General features: G+C 35.1%; 1 protein-coding gene across 6 annotated transcripts in view; it reads right to left on the minus strand.

Moving 5' to 3' along the window:
• Immp2l (inner mitochondrial membrane peptidase subunit 2) overlaps positions 1–18,871 on the minus strand; it is a 930,480-nt gene that overhangs the window by 788,548 nt on the left and 123,061 nt on the right. The window lies entirely within an intron of this gene.

Genomic DNA, 18,871 nt, shown 5'->3' on the forward strand with positions numbered 1-18,871 from the left:
GTCCCTGACCCAACCACCTGGCAAGACTACAGCAGAGCTACTGTTAAATACCAACAACAGGACTGGATTCTGAAGGAATAACACCAGAACTTCTAAGACTAAAACGTCATTGTTCCTGAATATGGATTTTTTTTTCTTTTTTGTTTTTTTTTCTGTTCTCTTTTTTCTCTTTCTCTCTAAGTGCTTATGGTGTTCACGGTTGGTTAGTACACCATCTCTCCCTGATGATTTCTTTGGTTCTCTATTTTTTTTAATTTTTTAAAAAGTTTTTCTCTTTCTTTCTTGGTTTCATTACTTTTACTATTGTAAGTTAGCTAATACTAAATTACACACAGAACAGGTACAGAAACAGCACCAAGTGGAATGATGGGAAGATGAAAAAGGGATGAAAACCATTTTCCCCCCAAAAATAAATTAGTACAGGATTCAGAGGGAAATGAAGAAAATGGATACCCATTTCCAGACCTCAACAAACCAAAAATAGACTATCCCAAAGAACAAAGCCCATAAGAACACCCAGAAGGAAGAAATCCTGCAAGTAATCATTGAGAATTTCATAGACATGATACTAGACATGGTCAACCAAAATGTGCAGGAGGCACTCAAGAAATTCCAAGACAACAAAAATAAAGAATATGAGAAGACACAAAAACAAATAAGTAAACTCATAGGAGCCCTAAATAAATACCAAAGTCAAACAGAGAATACCATGAATAGGAGATAAGTGAATTAAGGATGAAAATTGACAATATCAAAGAGGAAGTGACCCATGGTATGGAAAATCTCAGAAAAAAAAAGTGAAACAGAAATACAAACCACAACGGAAGGTCACTCCAGCAGATCAGAACAAGCAGAAGACAGAATCTCAGAACTTGAAGATGAAATGGAAATTAAAGGAAAAACTGAAGAACTACTACTCAAAAAACTCAAAACCTGTGAAAGGAATACACAAGAACTCACTGACTCCATCAAAATACCAAACCTGAGAGTCATGGGCATTGAAAAAGGAAAAGAGGTGCAAGCAAAAGGGATTCATAATATATTCAACAAAATAATAACAGAAAATTTCCCAAATCTACAGAAAACTATGACCCTTCTAGTACAGGAAGCCTCCAGGACACCAAACAGACTTGACCAAAATAGAACTATACCACAACATATTATCATTGAAACTAGCACAAAGAATAGAAAAAGAATATTGAAGGCTGCAAGAGAGAAAAAAAGAAATAACATACAAAGGTAAAGCTAAAAAACCACAGCAGATTTCTCAACAGAAACATTAAAAGCAAGAAGAGCATGGAATGAGGTATTCCAGACACTGAATAAAAATAACTTCAACCCTAGGTTAATCTACCCAGCAAAACTATCATTCAAAATAGATGGAGCAATGAAACTCTTCCATGATAAGCAGAAGCTAAAAAATATATGACTACCAAGCCACCACTACAAAAGATCCTTCAAAGAATCCTGCACACAGAAAATTAAAGCATCCAAAACCATGAAAGGACAGGCAGTACCAAACCACAGGAAAAGAAAAGGCAAGGAAGTAGAGAGTAACATTGATTTAGCTGCACACAATCAAACCTTTAAACAACAAAGACAACTCAATGACAGGAATCAACACATACCTATCAATACTAATAGTGAATGTTAACAGACTTAATTCCCCCATCAAAAGACACTGTTTGGCAAACTGGATTAAAAAGAAAGATCCAACAGTGTGTTGCTTACAAAAGACCCATCTCATCGACATAAACAAGTACTGTCTTAGGGTGAAAAGCTAGAAGAAGACTTACATGGCCAATGTCCCCTGAAAACAGGCAGGAGTAGCAATATTTACCTCGGACAAAGGAGACTTCAAACCTACATTGATCAAACGAGAAAAAGAAGGAGATTCCATACTAATAAAAGGGGAAATACACCAAAAGGAAATAACAATTATCAACCTATATGCATCCAACATCAATGCATCCAATTTCATCAAATATACTTTGAAGGAACTAAAAACATATATAAACTCCAACACAGTGATAATGGTTGGTTTTAATATCCCCCTATCACCAATAGATAGGTCATCCAAACAAAAAAATCAATAAAGAAATCCTAGATCTAAATCACACCATAGATCAAATGCACCTAGCCGATGTCCACAGAATAATTCATCCAACTTCTGCACAATATACATTCCTCTCAGCAGCCCAAGGACCTTCTCCAATATTGATCATATCTTAGGGCACAAAGCAAGCCTCAGCAAATATAAGAAAATAGAAATAATACCATGCATTCTATCTGATCACAATGCATTAAAACTAGAACTTAACAATAAAAACAATAGTAAAAAATGTACAAACAATTGGAAGGTGAACAACACATTCCTCAATGATCAATGGGTCATTGATGAAATAAAAGAGGAAATTAAAAGGTTCCTGGAAGTTAATGAAAATGAAAACATGAACTACTGGAACCTATGAGACACAGCAAAGGCAGTCCTGAGAGGAAAGTTTATAGCCATGAGTGCATATATTAAAAGGTCAGGAAGATCTCAAATCAATGACCTAACGCTACACCTCAAACACCTAGAAAAACAAGAACAAGCAAATTACAAAAAAACAGAAGGAGAGAAATAATAAAAAATAAGGGATGAAATAAATGAAATAGAAACAAACAAACAAAAAAACCCAAAGAATCAATGAAACAAAAAGTTGATTCTTTGAACAAATAAACAAGATTGACAGACCCCTGGCAAAACTGACTAAAATGAGGAGAGAAAAAACCCAAATCAGTAAAATCATAAATGGAAAATAGAGATAACAACAAACACCATGGAAATCCAGGAAATCATCAGAGACTACTTTGAGAACCTATATTCTAATGAATTTGAAAATCTTGAGGAAATGGACAGATTTCTAGATACTTAACGACCATCCAAAACTGAACCAAGAGGATATTAATAACCTGAATAGATCTATAACACAAAATGAAATTGAAGCAGCAATAAAGAGTCTCCTGAAAAAGAAAAGTCCAGGACCTGATGGATTCTCTACTGAATTCTATCAGACCTTTAAAGAAGAACTAATACAACCCCCCTTAAACTGTTCCACAAAATAGGAAGGGAATGAAAACTGCCTAACTCATTTTATGAAGACAGTATTATACTTATCCTAAAACCAGACAAAGACACCCCCAAAAAGGAAAACTATAGGCCAACTTCCTTAATGAACATTAATGCAAAAATCCTCAATAAAATAATGGAAACCAAATCTAACAACACATCAGAAAGATCATTCAACATGAGAAAGTCAGCTTCAACCCAGGGGTGCAGTGGTGGTTCAACATACATAAATCTATAAATGTAATACAGCACATTAATACAAGCAAAGACAAAAACCACTTAATCATCTCAACAGATGCAAAAAAAAGCCTTCAACAAGATCCAACACCACTTCATGTTAAAAGCTCTAAAAGTAGGAATAGAAGGAAAGTAGATCAACATTATAAAGGCTATATATGACAAACCTACAGCCAACATCAAACTCAGTAGTGAAAAACTGAAACCATTTCCCCTAAAATCAGGAATAAGACAAGGGTGCCCACTATCTCCACTCCTATTCAACATAGTACTGGAATTCCTAGCCAGAGCAATTAGGCAAGAAGAAGAAATAAAGGAATACAAACAGGTACAGAAACTGTCAAAATATCCCTATTTGCAGACGATATGATCCTATACCTTAAAGACCCAAAAAACTCCTAGACACCATAAATAGCTACAGCAAGGTGGCAGGATACAAAATCAACTTACAAAAATCATTAGCTTTTCTATAACCAATAACTGAGAAAGAATATACAGAAAAAATTCCATTTACAATAGCCTCAAAAAAAGTCAAACACCTAGGAGTAAACTTAACAAAGGATGACCTCTACAAGGAGAACTACAAACCCCTGAAGAAAGAGATTAAGGAAGACTACAGAATTTGGCAAGATCTCCTGTGCTCATGGATTGGTAGAATCAACATCGTAAAAATGGCTACACTACCAAAAGCAATCTACATGTTTAATGCAACTCGCATCAAAATCCCACTGGCATTCATCACAGAAATTGAAAAATCTACCCTAAAATTCATTTAGAAACACAAGAGACAGTGAACAGCCAAGGCAATACTCAGCAAAAAGAGCAATGCTGTCGGTTATCACAATACCCGACTTCGAATTATATTACAAAGCAATAGCAATAAAAACAACATGGTACTGGCACAAAAATAGACATGAAGATCAGTGGAACAGAATACAGGACCCAGAATATGAATCCAAGCAACTATGCCCACCTTATTTTTGACAAAGGCACTAAAAATATACAATGGAGAAAAGACAGCCTCTTCAACAAATGTTTCTGGGAAAAGTGGTTATCCATCTGCAAAAAACTGAAACTAGATCCATGTTTATCACCCTGTACTAGTATCAATTCAAAATGGATCAAGGATCTTAATATCAGACCCAAACTCTAAAGTTGGTACAGGATAGAGCAGGAAACACTATGGAAGTAACAGGTATAGGCAAGGACTTCCTCAATAGAACCCCAGCAGCTTGGCAACTAAGAGAAAGTATAGACAAATGGGACTTCATAAAACTAAAAAGCTTCTGCACAACAAAAGAAATGGTCTCTAAACTAAAGAGACCACCCACAGAGTGGGAGAAAATATTTGCCAGCTATACATCAGACAAAGGACTAATAAACAGAATATACAATGAACTCAAAAAACTAAACTCTCCCAAAATCAATGAACCATGGGCAACTGAATGGAACTTTCTCAAAAGAAGAAATTCAAATGGCCAAAAAAACACATGAAAAAATGCTCACCATCTCTAGCCATAAAGGAAATGCAATCAAAACCACCCTAAAATTCCACCTCACTGCTGTTAGAAAAACCATCATTAAAAACACCACTAACAACAGGTGTTGGTGAGGATGTGGGGAAAAAGGAACCCTCGTACACTGCTGGTTGGAATGCAATCTAGTGCAACCACTCTGGAAAAATTTTGAGGCTTTTTAAAAATCTAAACATAGATCTGCCGTATGGTCCACCAATCCCACTCCTGGGGATATACCCAAAAGAATGCAACACAGATTACTCTAGAGGCACCTGCACACCCATGTTTATTGCATAGCTAATCACAATAGCCAAGTTATGGAAACAGCCAAGATACCCCACTACTGACGAATGGATTAAGAAAATGTGGTATTTATACACAATGGAATTTTACTCAGCCATGAAGAAGAATGAAATCCTATCATTCGCAAGTAAACGGATGGAACTGGAGAACATCACTCTGAATGAGGTTAGCCAGGCTCAGATGACCAAAATTTGTATGTTCTCCCTCATATGCAGACTTTGGATCTAGGGCAAATACAGCAATGTGGTTGGACTTGGGGCACATGATAAGGGGAGAGCACATATGGGAGGTATGGGGATAGGTAAGAAACCCAAAACATGATAGTATTTGATGTCCCCACTGCAGAGGAACTAATACAGAAACCTTAAAAGTGACAGAGGTCAATATGAGAAGGGGATCAGGAACTAATGAAAAGGTCAGTTAGAGATGAATCAACTTAGGATGTACCACATTTGTACATGGAAGCAATGCTAGGAATCTCTCTGTATAGTTATCCTTATCTCAACTAGCAAAAAGTCTTTGTCTTTCTTATTATTGCATATACTTTCTCTTCCACAAAATTAGAGATAAGGGCAGAACAGATTCTGCCTGAAAGTGAGGTGGGGAGGGGTAGGGAGGGGGTGGGAGGTAGGTGGGAAATGGCCCAAACAATGTATGCACATATGAATAAACAAATTTAAAAAATCTGAGTGGTATTAGTACCGACTTTCATTATATGCTCTTGATACAGATCTAGACTGTGCAGCATGATACTCACTCTGCACATCTCACTGGCAGCAGATTACATGCATCTGAATCTTCATGATGCTCTTTTTTTTTTTTTTTGATGTGTAATATTCTGAGAGTAATTTTCTTTATTGTTCCCTTATCTTGCATTTCAATCTTAGAGAAAATGATAGGGCAATTAGAGCCTTATTTCACAAATAAGTAATTCTGCCTTACTTGTCTAAAACAAACTAGATTTTCTGTTTTATATCTAAATGTTTTAAAAAGGCAGTAAATAAATGAATACTGAAAATGTCAAAAGAAATAGAGATTTCAATAGTAATTTTTAAAACACTAAAGGACTACGGAAAAACAATTTGATACAAAAATTTTAATGACTGAAAATACTTAAGTGAATATCTACTGTCTTAAAATACCTTCTCAAGATAGCCTGTATGTGAAATAAACAAATCTGTTAATCCAAAAAGACAGGAAGCTTTCTTGATAAAAATAATAAAACCTACATTAAAACTTAAAAAAAAAAAAAACTGGTAAGAGTACCTTTCTAAAGAAATGGTCAGGGCTGGGTGCCAGTGTTTCACCATCTGTAATCCTAGCTACTCAGGAGGCAGAGATCAGGAGGACTGTGGTTTGAAGCCAGCCTGGGCAAATAGTTCACAGAACCCTATCTCAAAAATACCCAACACAAAAAAGAGCTGGTTGTGTGGCTCAAGTGGTACAGCACCTGCATAGCAAGTATGAAACCCTGAGTTCAAGCTCCAGCACCACCAAAAGAAAAAAGGAAAGAAATGGTCAGGTACATGACAATTTTATTTTCATCCAAGAAAATCTTATTCTGCTTTAATTATAATATGCTTTCTTTTAAAACTAGAACAATTCAAAAAGTTCAAAGGAAGACTTGTTAAGTATTAAATGAGCCTAAACCAATCCACAATTGAAATGGCTATACTACCTTCCTAAATCTGCAAACGCCTTAAAGTATATTATTATATAGCTATAAACAAATATGTATATATTTTCTGTTTGAAGACATCATACTGCCATAAATCATTCTTTCATTTTGTACAAGTACTTTCAAAGCAGTACAGTTCCACACTTTAATGGGGCAGTGTGTTGGGGGTGGGGGGGGGGAGAAATGTAAAAATAAAAACATATAAAATGTTTTGACAAATAGAAAGCACCTGATAAAACATGAATGGATGGATGGATAGGTGGGTGAGTGGATAGATGTGGATTGATAGGTGGATTTATGCATAAATGGCAGAGAGATGAATAAATGCTCAGGAGAGCTAAGTGGATGAATATGCTGGTTTATATCAGAGAAAACAGAATGCAATCTCATTTCTTTCTTTTACTAAGTATCAGTGGTAGAAGTTCTTAATGTGGGAGGTGTCCATGAACTTTAGGAAGAGGTTCATGAAACTCCAAGAACTGTAAGGAAAGGGATAAATGCTGATATAGGTAAATGGGTAAACACATAGGTGTGTTGCATGTGTGGGAGGGAGTTAGGGAAGGAGGGAGAAATAGACACAGAAGGTGGGGGAGGAGAAACAGAGGGTGGTGTGTGTGTGTGTGTGTGTGTGTGTGTGTGTGTGTGTATGATTTTGTGTGGGCATCCATTCATGCACTTATTTCTTTCTTTATTATCATTGTTGTTGTACTGGGGGGTACAATGTAACATTTACAAAAGTTCTTACAGTGTATCATAGTTCACCCCTCCATCATTCTCCTTTATTTACCCTCACCCCATTTCCAGAATAGTTTCAACAGGTCTCATTTTTCCATTTTCATATATGAGTACACAATATGTCCACCATATTTGCCCTCCTACACCATTTTGTTATATCCTCCCCTCTCCCACTGGTGCCAACTCCGACAGGACCTGTTTTACCTTCCTGTTCTGTTATTGAAAAAGACATTTTTGTTTGTTTGTTTGTTTAAGATAGCCATACAGAGAGTTTCACTGTAACATTTCCATGTATATATGTATTATAACCCAAATTGGTTCATCCCCTTTATTTTTCTCCTTTCTGCCTTAGTCCCCTTCTTATGGTGATTTCAACAGACTTAAAAATTCTATATTCATTCTTGTATAGAAAACACATCAACCATATTCACCTTCTTAACTTCCTTCTTTTACCCTCCCTCTCTTGTTAGTGACCTCCCATTAGGTGACCAGTTTTTCATAATATTGTTCGTATTTGTATTGGGCCTATATTCCACATATGAAAGAAAGCATGTAGCCTTTGGCTTTCTGAACCTGGATAGTTTCACTTAAGATGATGCTCTCCAGTTACATCCATTTACCTGCAAATGACAAAATTTCATTCTTCTTTATAGCTAAATAAAAATCCATGGCATATAAATATTACATTTTCTTAATCCATCAGTAGTAGGGCATCTTGGCTGTTTCCATAGATTAGCTATTGTGAAAAATGCCACAATAAACATGAGTCATGCTCTTATTTCTGAGAAAGCAATTAACAGTTTCTTACAGATATCATGACCTAGGAAAAGGTTAAGGCCTACTATTGTGAAGTAATTTACATGGTGAGGCAATGCTAGGTAGCATTCTCAGAGCTGGGGAGTCATGCTACGAATATCAAGAAAATATACAATAAACTCAATTTCAGAATATTCAATCAAAACCACAAAACTCTTAGCTACCCTAAAGTAAAAAAATACATTATTTAACTAAGACTCACCCAAGTGTATTGGTTTAAAGGTTTTCCAACTAGATAATCTTTTAATATAAATAATAATGTTAAGGAATTTTTCTTTTAAATTTTTTGAGAATTGTTATTGTTCTTAATGAAATCTTATATGATAATTAAAGTCTTTCACTTATTGTCAAAAAAAAAAAAAAACTAAGACTCATTCATATTTTAAATGAAATTAAAAGCCTAAATGGGGACTGACTGACAGTTCTCAAAGCTTACTTTTAGTAAGACCACAATTACGGACACAAAATGTTGTTAGTTACCAGCATTCAATATTTTATGAGGGGGAAAATTCTTCCAAGCATAGCCTGAGCTCCACAAGGTACCACGTGCAGAAGCACAGAATCATATCTCTGTGACAGGTACATAAAAGCTGGTTTTGCTGAAATGCATGGACCCCTTACTTGGGCTCATAAATTCATTGAAAGCAGGGTAAAAACTAGGCACTCTAGCCTCTTTGTATCTGAGTCCTTTTCTCTGGGCCATTCTCTCCTGTAGTCACTTTGGAATTCAGGAAAGACTGAACAGGAAACAAAGACCACCTGCTAGGCATCAATGATTCTTACTGCAACCAGGCCTTATATGACTAATCCTGAGACTGAGCTACTAGACAGACCACCTATCACCACCAGAGCACACTTGTGACTGATACTGTTTCATAATTATGCATGCCTCTTCTCTCCCACACACAGACCCAGGAAGTGACGACACTCACAAACTCACAGCTGATGCCAGGCACGATTCCTGAATTGAGCAGTAGAGTAATATCTGCACACTAAGAAGGAACAGCATTAAAAAACAGCTTTAAAAAAAAAATCAGGGAGAGGGAGGTGGCGGCGGGGAAAGGGAGGGGAAGGGGAAGAAATGACCCAAACATTGTATGCACATATGAATAAAAGAAATTAAAAAATAATAATAAATTTTAAAAATCACATAGCATCCCTGGTTTCATATTTATGAAACATCATCCTTTCACAATAGCACAGAAGAATTAAGTAAAGGATTTAAAGATTCAATCTAATTGAAGTCCAACCCCAATGAAACAGTCTGTATTCCTTAAATTGAGACTCCAACAGCTAAATGCTGCCTTTGAAAGTCAATAGAGAAATGATACTTTCCCAGGGATTCCTTTGAAGTTTTCATAAACATTTATCATGGTGGCAAAATAATTGTATAAATTTCCTTACTGTACATACTAGTTTGTACTTCAAGAAATGCAGGCCCAAGAATCATATTCACAGCAGAAGGCCAACATAATAAAAGTACAAAATATGTATTTTAAGAAATCAAAAGATATTATCAAATATGCTTCTTAGGATTCTCCAATTTTTTTTTTCCAAAAATCTGAGTTTAGATCTATGGTGCCAAGAATATCTTTTGTTCCTAATCTTAACAGAAGTAAATAATTATAGATAAAATTCTGGTTCTTTACACCAAAACTTTCTGAATTACCAGATACTCTATCCTTAACCCCAAATCTTAAAGCAGAGAAAATAATAATCACTTTGAGAAGAAATAGTGACAGCTATTTAAAATTATCTATATTTTTAAAAACCAAAAGTACCTCTTAAGTAGTATAATCATATTTTACCCTAGATGCTAAGAGAACAAAAAAGAATCTATACCAGCTCATGAATATTTTTATTTTCTCTTTTATCCCAGAAAAAAAACAGACAATACACACTATTAAATTTAAATACACTGTGACCTTTTTTTTTTTTTTACCAAAGATAAAAATGCTTAGTAACAGAAACTACATAGGCAGCACCTCTCTAGTATATGGCCTACATTTATGGCTCTTTTGTGAGATAACAAAATCCAGATAAACCCAGAGTAAATGAAATCCACGGTATGATAATATCCATCACTAACACACTTTGGCTTTTTTCAAGACTTCACTGGTCAATGAAAGAGGAAATTTTTGTGCAACTCATTTTGCTCACTGGGTCTATCTTCTCATATAACAAAGTATTTTACTTAATTTATTAGTCTATTAACTCTGTAAACAAGGACTATGTACCCTAAAACCCATCCAAACTATGTATGAGATCATAACAGTTCTCTCCAGCCTACTTAACATTCAGTTATACACTCATTCCTCCACATTGGTAATGGACTGGTTCCAGGATGCCCCCAACCACCCCTGCAGATGCCAAATCACAGATGCTCAAGTCCCATATATGAAATGGCATAGTATTTGCATATAACCTATGCATCATTCTTTACATACATTCTTTAATCATAAAGAAATGATTCTTCAAATCATTTCTAGATAACTCATAATGACTAATACAATGTAAATGTCATACAAATCATTGTTTTAGGTATTATTTAGAGAATGCAAGAAAACAGTGTGTATATGTTCAATACAGATGTACTGACAACAAAGGAATTACAGCTTAGAAATTCACATTTGGACAAGCTACTTTCTTAAGATAATATACTCCAAAATACAGAAAAAGATTATAAGCCACAAAATATCACATAATTATTTATAACAGCAAAATTCCAGAAAAAAACAAAATCATTAAAATAAACCAATTATCACATAAATTGTGGCATAACCACCTGACCTTGTATTTCAAAACCATTAAGATGGTGGACATAAAAACCAACTTCCACATGGTAATTCTTTGCTAAAAAATAAATAAATAGACAGAAGGCTGGAAGGAAATGGAATGATCCCTAAAGAGAATAGCTTTAATTAAACAATGTTAGAACAGAAAAACAAAACTACTCATCATATTTCATAAAGAAACAAGAAAATATCAATCAAATAAAGATGCATTTTTAAGATAAGTCTGAGTTGCCTTCCAAGTCTTTTCTTCTTATGCTTAGATATACAGTATATAAAATCAAATCCTTAGAAAAGCATTTTTCTCATTACATAAAAATCCCAATAAGGTAACTCAAAAAAAATTAAATAATAAATATACTATGATGTTTGGAATATTGTCAATGAGTTAATATTTACATCATTGCACAAAAATACACTTACTCTTGTTTTATGAAAATCAGCCAAAATACATCTTTAACATCAGCAAAAAAAAAATTTATCTCACTGCTATCACAGTTTGGGTGAGCCCAAAGAGAAAACAGAGAACTGTATCAGACTAAACATCTTTAACAGTAAAATTTTAAAAAAAGACAAATTCTAGAAAGATGTATATAAAATAACCTTAACTGCATTATTTATCAAAGCTTTTTGCTATTTTAAATCACCATGTCATTTCATTACTTCTTCCTGATCATCTGGTGTAAACTAACTAGCAAGTATCATATCACACTATTTTAATTATTTCTATGGAATTTCTTTTTATTTGATATCTACCTATTTTATTTCTTGATTGCCTGTCTAGATGCCCACTAGAAAGTAAACTCCTAGAGTAAAGAAGTATTTTCTATCTGGATAGATCCCTGAGTCTCCACAATCAGATGTGTAGGTTTTACATATGTGAATAAAACACCACTGCACAACCAAAAATTTATTCTCGTATTTGTTCTGGAGTTCAGAAATCCAAAAACAGTCTCAATGGCCACTGACAAGGGTGGTTCCTTCTGAAGTTATAAACAATTATTATTCATGTAATAAAAGGCCAGATATCTTAACGATCTTCCTAGTGGTGACACAATCCCACTCTCACATGCATGTCAGATCTTTGAAGTTACAGTGCCTAAATTTTCTTTAACATTATTTCTCATGAGTACCTATGAATTATTTATTCCCTGTTATTCCAGGAAATTTATAAAAGCAAAATATTCTTGAATAGAAATGAATTCAACAAAGGTATCTACTAAAGACTAACATGAGTAGTTGTTATAGCAGAAATTTTAAAGTATTTTCCAACCAAAAATACTATATTATTTAATACTTAGTACATATATCACTTATTTTTTAAGAAATGTTCTAATGGTTCAAAACATATAATTTATATATACATATATCTATAACATAATCCATTAGAAGTTTAAGCATAGGAAAGTTTTTTCTTCATAATCTATTAGAGTTTAGGTAAGAATTTTTTTCAATCAATTATAGAACTACATTTTCTTTGTAAATTGCCATCCTTTTTCATAAAAAGGGGGGATTTTAAGTTTAAATTACTATTATATTCAGGAGTCTCATACTCACTATTTGCAAACATGTCTCTTTTAATAGTAACAATCCTCTAGAGAACAAAATTTCCAATTTTAATGGAAGTAAAAGGCTAGAACTGTTTCCTTGGAAATTTTATTCAAGACAAACAATCTCCTTTATTTGAGATTGTCTAGTCACACAAAGTTGTATTATTAGAAGTGATAATAGAAAATAACCTTTCTCTTCTATGTTATCGTTTGTGATCTAGACAAAGCTGAGAGCCAAAGACATAATACTGAGGTCAAGGTAAGGACGTTCTTTTTCCTAGAAGATCAGTAATACTATGGGCTACTAAACAATAACCCTTTTATTCCTTTACCCCCTTTATACCATTAAAATAGAAATGATAGCCCCCCATTTGGCAACTTCACAAATATGAACTAAATTCAACACAAGTTTTGCCTACTATATGCTAGACACTATTGGATAAAATATGGTTAGGAAGCACTACTGGCCCCCAGAGGAGCTTCATACCCATTTGAGGGCATTACTTGGCAACAAAGGCACATGGACACCATGACCAATCAAAGTGGCGCTTGGTAGGGAGAATCAAATCTTTCTATGCTTAGGCCATGAGTAAACTAAGGTCAAACCACAGCATCCTACGAGTCAGTGTCCTCTCACCTGCTGAAAATGCTCCTCCTAGAGCTTATTTCCTTGCATAACTATTTCACCCACACACTTTGCCACTAGTCATCTCCTCTCTGCTTTTCAGAAAGGCTCTTCCCAGCCTCCCCTTCAATCCAAAGCCCACATCTCTGAAGTCCTACTCTCAGGCACTCTCTCCCCCCTCAACAGCTCTCATATCTCAAAACTACAAAACTGTACTCCCACTACTGATAACGTTGGGAAAGGAAATTTGTGACAGCATATTATATGAAGAAAGATAACACACAATTAACAGGAAATAAGGCAGTGTGAAAACCATGTGTACTCAAAGTTATTTATCATAGGAATTTATAAATGCATGTGCCTAAATATTCACTGTCCAACAGGAATTCCTTTTTGGAAGTCACCTAACCATGTTCTACAAACTGGTCCCAGAATAGTCTTAGTATATTTCTTTACCAGAAGTTACACTCAAAAACTATTTCAGGTTTTTGCCTTTTCAAAACTGGTTTCAATCACTAGAAGTATCTCTAGAGATATTTTTTCGGAACATCATCATTTGCAGTTGACTGATTTGCTAGACCTTCTAATACCGGATTTTACCCCTTTTGTGAACCTTTGCTCCCAATATGAACTTTCATTGATGCTAGGATATTGTATGAAATAGCCCTGAAACTAGCCATCAGATCAAGGATAGATACAAAGTACGTCTGTAACCTTCAGGAATGGCCTGGGCTAATGATAAGGCCCATTGTCCACTGCAATATCTCTGTGTAGCTAGCTCAAATGATTGCCAACTACCAACAAAAAATCAATCTGGTACAAACTAGGACTGCTGCAGCTAATAAAACACATGCCACTATAATACTAAATATAAGTTTTAACAAAATTTTCTAAAACTCTATGCCAGCAGGTCCTTTTAACTCATTGGAAGATAAATGATTTAACATATAACTAACTGCTAAATAAGCAACTCCTGTCAATTTAAAAGCCAAATTCAGATGGCTTGTACCTAGTTATAATTGCCATTTAAATATAACAGACAGAGACAACACAAAAGAAAAACAGTCGTGCACTACATTCTAGAATCTTTCAATTTCACATCTGCTTTAGAAATACTGAGGATTTTTTATTACACTTTTTCTTTCCAGAGCATCCAACACAAACTTTTCAAATCAGTTAGTGATAATATATACACATAATAACATAGGTTGGCTTTATTTTCTTTTAAAGTTAGAAGTCTAAAGGTTATCATAATCAGGCTGGGCATGGTAGCAGTAACTTAGAAGAATGGAGACCCAAAGGATCATGATTTGAGGACAGCCCAAGGGGAAAAATTAACAATGCCCCATCACAGCCAATAAAGCTGGGAATAGTAGCACAAACCTATCATCCCAGCTACATGGGAGGCATAAATAGGAAAACTGCAGTCCAGGTCAGCTAGGACAAAAATGTGAGACCCTATCTAAAAAATATCTAAAGCAAAAAGAGCACAAGTGGAAGACCAACTGCCTAGCAAGCACAAGGCACTGAGTTCAAACAGGACTAAAAAGAAAAAATAAATAAAAAAGGTTATCTTATTCAACATCCTCACTTTAAAGATAAGGAAATAAGACCCACAAAGGGTTGATTCACATATGACGACTCACTATAGCAGAGATAAGAATTTCTCTCTTAATTATGTATACCTCTGACTCATAAAATATCCCATCTTTCAAATATGATAAGCTATTTTACAAATCTGTCCAAGTACCTAGCTACTTTCAAGATAATCTGAGTACTAAGACCACTGTCAGTAGAGGAGGAAACATGAATGGGCTGGGAAAGGATGCGAAGGACAAGATCATGGTTGCATTTGGATTCCTAATGAACTTGATTCCCGGGAAACCTAGTAAATTTGTAGCTTGGTGAAGTGACACACACAGGCTCAAACATTTATCAAGTGTCCTCTGAACAGTCCTGAACATGGAGACATCTCGGTATACTGCTTTATATTCCTCCCCAGACCAGGCTGCACAGAACACAACTCTGCTCAAAATATCCCAGGGGAACATCACAGCCCATTTTTTTCCAAAAGCTAATGATTTTTGTAAGTTGATTTTGTATCCTGCCACATTGCTGAAGCTGTTTATGTTATCAAGGAGTTTTCGGGTAGAGTTTTTTGGGTCTTTCAGGTATAAGATCATGTCATCTGCAAACAGATACTTTGACAGTTTCTATACCTATTTGTATTCTTTTTTATTACTTCTTCTTGCCTTATTGCTCTGGCTAGGAATTCCAGGACTATGTTGAATAAAAGTGAGGAGAGTGTGCACCCTTGTCACATTCCTGATTTTAGGGGGAATGGTTTCACTTTTTCTCCAATAAGTATGATGTTGGCTATAGGTTTGTCATATATAGCCTATATAATGTTGAGGTACATTCCTTCTATTCCTAGTTTTCTTAGTGCTTTTATCACAAAGTGGTGTTGAATCTTATCAAAGGCTTTTTCTGCATCTATTGAGATGATGAAGTGGTTTTTGTCTTTGCTTCTATTAATGTGCTGTATTACATTTATAAATTTGCATATGTTAAACCATCCTTACATCCCTGGAATGAAGTCGACTTGGTCGTGGTGTATGATCTTCCTGATATGGTGTTGGATTCAGTTTGCCATTATTTTATTGAGGATTTTTGCATCGATGTTCATTAAGGAGATTGGCCTATAGTTCTCCTCTTTGGATGTGTCTTTGTCTGGTTTTGGGATGAGTGTAATACTGGGTTCATAGAATGATTTAGGCAGTGTTCCTTTCCTTTCTATTTCATGGAAAAGTTTAAGGAAAGTTGGTATTAGTTCTTCTTTAAAGGTCTGATAAAATTCAGCAGAGAATCCATCAGGTCCTGGACTTTTCTTTTTTGGGAGACTCTTTATTGCTGCTTCAATTTCATTTCATGTTATAGATCTGTTTAGGTACTTAATATCCTCTTTGTTCAGTACTGGATGGTCACAAGTATCTAGAAATTTGTCCATTTCTTCAATTTTCAAATTCATTGAAATACAGATTCTCAAAGTAGTCCCTGATGATTTCCTGTTATCTCCCCTTTTGTGTTTCTGATTTTACTGATTTGGGTTTTTTTCTCTTCTCATTTTAGTCAGATTTGCCAGGGGTCTGTCAATCTTGTTTATTTTTTCAAGGAGCCAGCTTTTTGTTTGGTTGATTCTTTGTATGGTTTTTTTGGTCTCTATTTCATTAATTTCAGCCCTTATTTTTATTATTTCTCTCCTTCTCCTTGATTTGGGTTTTGCTTGTTCTTGCTTTTCTAGGAGTTTGAGATGTAGCATTAGGTCATTTATTTGAGATCTTTCTGTCCTTTTAACATATGCACTCATGGCTATAAACTTTCCTCTTAGGACTTGCCTTTGCTGTGTCCCACAGGTTCTGGTAGATCATGTTTTCATTTTCATTAACTTCCAGGAACCTTTTAATTTCCTCTTTTATTTCATCAATGACCCACTGATCATTGAACAATGTGTTGTTCAGCTTCCAATTATTTGAGTATTTTCTGCTGTTGTTTTTGTTGTTGAGTTATAGTTTTAATGCATTGTGATCAGACAGAATGTAGGGGATTATTCTATTTTTGTGTATTTGCTGAGGCTTGCTTTGTGCCCTAAGATATGATCAATTTTGGAGAAAGTTCCATGGGCTACTGAGAAGAATGAATATTGTGCGGATGTTGGATGAAATATTCAGTAGACATTAGTTAGGTCCATTTGATCTATGGTGTGATTTAGTTCTAGAATTTCTTTATTGATTTTTTTTGTTTGGATGACCTATCTATTGATGATAGGGGGGTATTAAAGTCTCCCATTACCACTGTGTTGGAGTCTATATGTGCTTTTAAGTCCTTTATTGTATGTTTGATGAAACTGGGTGCACTGATGTATGGTACATATAGGTTGATAATTGTTATTTCCTTTTGGTGTACTTCCCCTTTTATTAGTATGAAGTGTCCTTCTTTATTAAGTTTGAAGTCTACTTTGTCTGAGATAAATATTGCTACTCTTGCCTGTTTTCAGGGGCTTTGGTTGGTAAATCTTCTTCCAGTCTTTCATCCTAAGCCAGTGTTTGTGTCTGTCAATGAGATGGATCTCTGTAAACAACAGATTGTTTTTTGGTTTTGGGGTTTTTTTTTTTTTTTTATATAAAGTTTTTATTTTGAGGGTTTTTTGGTTTATTTATTCATTTATTCATATGTGCATACATCATTTGGGTCATCTCTGCCCCGTCCCTCCCCCCACCCCTCTCACTTCCAGGCAGAACCTGTTCTGCCCTCTTCTCCAATTTTGTTGATGAAAAGACATAAGCAATAATAAGAAAGACTTATCATTTTTGCTAGTTTGAGATAAGGATGGCTATGCAGAGAGATTCCTAGCATTTCTTCCATGCACATGTTATTACAACCCAAATTAGTTTATCTCTACCAGACCTCTTCACTACTTCATGGTCACCTTCCCATAGTGACCTCTGTCAGTATGAGATCATTATAATAGCTCCTCTATAATAAGCACATCAATCACTTTCAAGTTTTGGGCTTCCTACCTTTCCCTATTCCTCCTGCATGTGTTCTCCCCTCAGGATGTTACCCATATCCAATCATATTAACTGCATTTAAACAACAGATTGTTGGAAACTCCTTTTTAATCCAGTTTGCCAAACAGTGTCTTTTGATGGGGAAGTTGAGTCCGTTGACATTCAGTGTTAATATTGATAGGTATGAGGTGATTCTTGCCATGTGGTTGTTTTGTTGTTTAAGGATTTGATTGTGTACAGCTGAATCAATGCTACTCTCTGATTCCTTGTCTTTTCTTCTGTGGTTTAATACTGCCTGTCCTCTTATGGTTTTGTTTGCTTTCAAGTTCTGTGTGCAAAATTCCTTGGAGAATCTTTTTTAGTGGTGGCTTGGTGGTCATATATTGTTTTAGTTTTCGCTTATCGTGCAAGATTTTTAGTGCTCCATCTGTTTTGAATGATAGTTTTGCTTGGTAGAGTATCCTAGGTTTGAAGTTATTCAGTGCCTGAAATACCTCACTCCACGCCCTTCTTGCTTTTAAGGTTTCCATTGAGAAATCTGCTGTGATTTTGATGGGTTTACCTTTATATATTATTTGTTTTCTCTCTCTTACAGCCTTCAGTATTCTTTCACTATTCTCTGTGCTTGTTGTTTTAATGATAATATACCATGGGGAGGTTCTATTTTGTTCAAGTCTGTTTGGTGTTCTGGAGGTTTCCTGTACCTGAATGAGCAAAACTTTCTCAAGATTTGGGAACGTTTCTGTTATTATTATATTAGAAATCCCTTTTGCTTGGACCTCTTCTCCTTCTTCAATGCCTATGATTCTCAGGTTTGGTCTTTTGATGGAATCAGTGAGTTCTTGCATATTCCTTTCACCGCTCTTGAGCTGTTTGACTAACAGTTTTTCAGTTTTTTTTATTTAATTTCTATTTTATCTTCAAGTTCTGAGAGTTTG

Source organism: Castor canadensis, chromosome 2, assembly GCF_047511655.1.
Source record: "Castor canadensis chromosome 2, mCasCan1.hap1v2, whole genome shotgun sequence".
In the NCBI taxonomy this organism is placed as follows: Eukaryota; Metazoa; Chordata; class Mammalia; order Rodentia; family Castoridae; genus Castor; species Castor canadensis.